Genomic DNA, 6000 nt, shown 5'->3' with positions numbered 1-6000 from the left:
CTACTAGGCTACATCACAAACTACTTACTAAGACACAAAATCAACAAAAGAAAAAAATATTATTTGATGACCAAAATTGATCTGTGTGTCTCTCTGTAGGCTAGGTTATTGCACATTGCTATCCATGCGGCTGACATATCAGGCCTATAGGCTACACACATTATTATGTTATTAAAAGTTAGATAAAACTATACAATATTAAAAAATATTCGTTCCATAAGTACACTATATTACAACTCTAAGTATTAGCAATTTAATACACTTACACAATTTTGCATTCATTACGTAAAAGATGCTTCATACCAAAACAGCGATGGTGTATCATGTAAGCCTGTTTGAGTTGTGATTCACTCGGATCTTTCACCCGTATCTTTAAATTAACCCATGAGTCGCGAGTCCCTAGTATCATTAACTCGGATCAGTTGAGTCCTACTACAATTCAATCTAAAACGATAAACAGCGCCACACACAAACCTCTTGCAACATTAGCTAGCCTCCTAGCCCTAGCCATGGTAGCTGCCAAAATACACAAAATAAACTTCTTTACCATTTAAAATACAACAAAGTACACTTTTTAAAAATACATTTCAAAAACACTTTGAATATTGCAGAATTAGTATATTTACTTTTAGTACACTGAAGTTGAACTTAATACCATCTACTTTGAAGTATACTTTCTAAAATTACACATTAAACATACTTTACATAAAGTACAATAAGTGTAAGCATACTTGTTTTATACTTCATATACTTTAATCATATTTCTAACACACTAAAGTAAACTAGTTTTTTACCTGGGCTGACTTCCGGTTGAGTTGCGGAAATCGGACCTGGGACGAATCTGTAAACCGGTGATAAAAAAGCATTGCTAGCAGAGCTGAAACCTCTATCAGGTGCAGATCTGGCCCACAGTCAGATACCGTATGTCCACTACAGGAGGTTCTAAAGGGTTTTATGTGGATCTGGCCCAAAGGAAATTGTTATCTGAGGCATGAGGGAGGTCATGTGATCCGTCACAGGGACACTGAAGAGTGAAGCCAACCTTAAACCCTGGACAGAGGGGCTCAGTGAATGTGGAGTGGACTGTGCAGGTTTGTGAGTGTGTCAGAGGAGAAGCTGTAAATAGACGGTCAGCCGTCTCAGGTCGGTAGGAGGGGGCAGGTATGACTGTCTCAGGCAGAGTAATTGGTAGGAGAATCAGAGTAACTGTCAGGAGAGCAGTCCAGACTGCAGAACTTGTCATTATGTGACAGCAGGGTGTCATTATCCCATCCTTCCCTCTTTTATAGGCCACAGCCATATGAGTCACATTCACATTCCACTCAGCATCCCAGAAGCAGAGTCCAGACAGAACCTCTCTACACAACATATGTGGCAGATAAAGAGCGAGAAATGGGTCAGAAAGAGAGAGCATGATAGGATGAGATAGAGAGGAAGAGGAGGGATGGGGAAGATAGAGAGAGAGAGGAGGAGAATTCCTTCATTAAACTGTTTGAAAGACTCTCTGTATAGACTTCCCAGCAGCTTGGCATGGGTATCTGTTGCCTACTAGTTAGGAAATTGGACTTGTGACCAAAGGGTGGCCGGTTTGATCCCTGACTGGTAGGAAAAATGTGGATGGGGAGAGTGATTAAAATAGCTCTCCCACATCCACATCCATGGATGAGGTGCCCTTGAGCAAGGCACCTAACCCCTAACTGCTCCCCGGGCGCCGGATTAAGGGCTGCCGAGTGCCCACTACTCCGGATGTGTACAGTAGGTGTACTCCTAGTGTGTGTGGGCTCTAAGCTCACTGCTCCAAGGACACCCCCCTCCCCAAACTAAACACGAGATTCACATCATCCAACCATCTAATAAAGAGCAGAGAGAAAGAGAAAGAGAGAAGAGGAGGGGGCAGAGAAAGAAGAGAAAGCGAGAGAAGGAAAGATGACGGATGGAGGAGAAATAGAGAATGAGAGAGGGAAGTGAGGAAGAAAGGGGGTAGAGAGAAAGGAGGAAGAAAACTGAGAAAAGTTTCAGGAAGAGTGGGGGAAGAGAGAGAGACAGGAGTGGAGTGAGAGAGCGGGTCCACTGCTGTATGAACAGGTGACAGGTGGAAGTACCTGTTGGAGGAGGAGCTCATGAGATCTGGCACAGGGACATTGAGGAGACAGTCCAAAACCCTGGACAAGAGGGGCTCAGTGAATGTGGAGTGGAATGTGTGCAGGTGGGTGAGTGTGTCAGAGGAGATGCTGTAGAAGGACAGAGTGCCGGCCGGCCAGTCCAGGTACACTCCTACTCTTCTGGAGCGGGAGGAGGGGGCAGGTATGACAGTGCGTTTATTATTGTGCCAGACAGAGTAACTGTCAGGAGTGCAGTACAGACTCCAGGACTTGGCATTACATCCCATTCTGATGTCATTATCCCCACCTTTCCTCTTGATGCTTTTATAGGTCACAGCTATACCAGCTCCATCCCCACTCCACTCAGCCTCCCAGTAGCAGTGTCCAGACAAACCCTCTCTACACAACACCTGAAACCACCTGTCAAATCTCTCTAGGTGGTCAGGATATGGCTGTTCATCTCTCACACATGTCACCTTTCTGTTCCCCACAGAGAGATAGAGATTTCTGTATGCTGTGTTTGGGTCCAGTGTGAGCTCAGAGGCATCTGTAGACAAATGGAAAGGAGAGAGGAGAGAAAACCTCATCAGGATATGGGGAGTGACACACACACACATACACATTCCTGCACACCACAAACAAACACATACACAGGGCAGAAAGAGAGAAATAATGAAGAAAGAAAGGGAACAGAAAGAGAGGAAATAGAGGAGGAGGAAGGGTCCAATAGGAGGAAGATGGAAGAGTGATGGAGAGATGAGAAAGATAAATAGAGAGACAGAAAGATGTAGAGCGGGAGGAGGAACCGGAGTGGAGAGGTAAAAGAGAAGAAGCAGTGAGAGAGTGAGGAGGTGGAGAGAGGAGAAAGAGTGTGGAAGGGAAGGATGAAACATGATCTACATAGGCTCTAAAGCATGGAAATGGAACCATTTTGCCAACAAAAGGTAATATTTCCATGCTCATGTTAGGTGCATCCCAAACATCTATTTGCATGTGGCATCTCCTCGATCCTTGGTCCTCCAGCTTGTGCCCCAGCATTCATTCAAAGCTCAGGGATGCCTCATTTGTCAAACTGCAACCAGAGGAGGTGAGAACGAGGAGAGAGGAGGAAGGAAAACACGAGAGCATACGCGGAAACGCAAGCTGGCATGGTGAAAAGTTCCTTCCTATGTCTGTCAACTTTCGGTTTCAAACAAGTTTGCAGAGATTTATTAGCAACAATATATGACTAGATAGACCAAAAAAATATTTTTATATACTGGAATCATCATGAACTACCATGCAAACTTTAAAACAAGTTGCAAACATTACCACATTACCAGGGTCAATATGTGGGAATAGTCCATGTTTAAATTACATTTTTAGGCTTTGGTATAAGTCAGGCTCTAGAGTGCGTCATCATTTTTAAAGGTGCGACTAAAATTTTTCCTGGGTCGCACTGGTGCACCTAACGTCAGGGTGAGTGCCTAGACTTTCCTTGCATCTGCTGTCTCTACACGAACTAAGCGCGTGTTCTCCTTTGTTTTGACTAGTGTTGCACCAATACTTCAAAAGTATCGCAATACCCTGAAATGATAAACATCACAATACAATAATGTGATCCCATAAAGATTTTCTTTGACTTGTTATTGAACATTTATTTTATCTAATGACATAGAAAACATAATACATGCTTGGACTATGTGCAATTATTTGAACTACAATGTGATGAAAAAGTGCCAAGTCCCACATCTGGGCAACTCAGGGGCCGTCTACACGACGCTGTTTTTGAATTTGGGAATTTTTGAAACCGCCGGCTAACTTTCGCCGTGTAGACACCTGTAGGTGCGAAGCCTGCAATTTTATGACGACATGGCCCCATTTCTCAACTCAGCCACGGCATTCGACCTGACACGCTGCTTGTCAAAACAAACCAAACCATTTGTTTATCATATTAAAATGCTTTTTATTTCCCCTGTCATGATTTATGTGCACAATGTAGCCTATCAGCCTTTTGTGGCTAAGTTAGAAGCACATGTTATCTTAACTTAGTTAAACATTAGCTTACTGCATGTTAGTGTTTTCTCCAGTGGTGCTCAGACCTAATGCAATGCATAGGCTAAGCATTTGAAATTTCACATAGCAGTCACATACCTTGAAAATGAACTTTATTAATTTAACAGTTGAATTGAAAACCAAATTGTCTGTAGTCTCCTTATTTCATGCGACTGCTTAACAAACTGTTTCAACAATGTTTTCTTCTACACAATTCACGCAAATTGAACATGAAGCCTCTGCACGGCCGGCACATCGACTGGTCTGGCATAGCACTATAGCATATTTAGCCAGTTACACCTCTGTGTGTGCACGCAAGGTTTTTCTTTACCGGTGTCGTTAAAGGTGTGAAAGCGGTAAGAGAAAATTCACCCGGTGGTTTTGTGTAAACGTACCCTCAATTAGCTAAATCTACCCTTAGTTTTCCACCTCTTATTATGACCGCCGCGCAGCGTGTCCAAATTTCCAAATGTCCAAATTTCTGTCAATGATTCCCGGGACACTGAAAGACCGGGGTAGACGAAACTTGGTGGGCATGTAACCCCATATGGATAGCATGGAACCATCGTTTTTCGTTTTGATCTGTAGCCCCCCCGCTGGACTGCACCCCCCGAAAGGAGGGTAGGGCAGACACAGTTTTCTGTGAATATCTCGAGAACCGTAAGGTTTAGGAGGACCATTTTTTTTTTGTATGTTGATCTCAAGGGGCCATGTCAACCCATTCCATAACCACTCATTTCATGTATAGCGCCACCTAGTTAAACACAAAAAAGTAAAAATGAGGTGTTGTAATCGCAGGTATCTGTGACCTAACATAGTCAAAACTGCACGAAATTGGAAGTGTAGGATCATTATGACACCCTCTGAATGCACGCCAAGTTTTGTGGAATTCCGTTCATGGGGGGCCACACAATAAATTAATTTATGTTACTATACACCAACTGGCCTGTAGGTGGCCGGAGACAGTTTTCTGTGAATATCTCGAGAACCGTAGGGCCTAGGAGGTCCACCTTTTTTTTGTATGTTGATCTCAAGGGGCCATGTCAACCCATCCCATTACCACTTATTTCATGTATAGCGCCACCTAGTTAAAAATTAAAAAGCAAAAAATTAGGTGTTTTCATCACAATATCTCTGGCTGACATGGTCAAAACTGCACGAAATTGAAATTGTAGGATCATTATGACACCCTCCGAATGCATGCCAAGTTTTGTGTACTTTCGTTCATGGGGGGCCTTACAATAAAACAATTTATGTGTACATTTAGTGACGTACACCAACAAGGATTCCCGGGACACTGAAAGACCGGGGTACACAAAACTTGGTGGGCATGTACCCCCACATGGATAGCATGGAACTGTCATTTTTCGTTTTGATCTGTAGCCCCCTCGCTGGACTGGACCCCCCGAAAGGAGGGTAGGCCAGACACAGTTCTCTGTGAATATCTTGAGAACTGTAGGGCCTAGGATGACCATTTTTTTCCGTATATTTGCCTCCAGGGGTCATGTTAACCCAGTTCATGTGCACACATGTGCACAAACAGATACACACACACACACACATTCACAGTAATCATACGTATGACCAGGGCCGGCCCGAGGCATAAGCGAACTAAGCGGCTGCTTGGGGCCTCCTGGCCACCAGGGGGCCCCCAATCGAGTTTTTTTTTTTTTTTTTACATAATAAATAACGTAAACAAGTGACATCAATGAATGAATAAATGAAACAATTATCATTCAAATCAAGAAAATTATGATTTCATGATCAATATGCCTGCCTACTGCTACTGTGTCTGCCAGCCTTTGAGTCACGCGCATAAAGTAGACACCTCGGGTGCATATACAATTCGTGCAGACACTGCATC

General features: G+C 43.4%; 1 pseudogene; it reads right to left on the bottom strand.

Moving 5' to 3' along the window:
• Positions 1-2021: 2021 nt before the first annotated feature.
• The window catches only part of LOC143123008 (NACHT, LRR and PYD domains-containing protein 3-like), a 34213-nt pseudogene continuing 30234 nt past the window's right edge, over positions 2022-6000 (bottom strand).

This window comes from Alosa pseudoharengus, unplaced genomic scaffold, assembly GCF_046254945.1.
Source record: "Alosa pseudoharengus isolate Yale_2024_CS ecotype anadromous, Long Island Sound unplaced genomic scaffold, YU_APseudo_1.1 YU_APseudo_1.1_scf_1, whole genome shotgun sequence".
NCBI classification, from domain to species: Eukaryota; Metazoa; Chordata; class Actinopteri; order Clupeiformes; family Clupeidae; genus Alosa; species Alosa pseudoharengus.
This window is presented reverse-complemented; position numbering and strand designations above follow the sequence as displayed.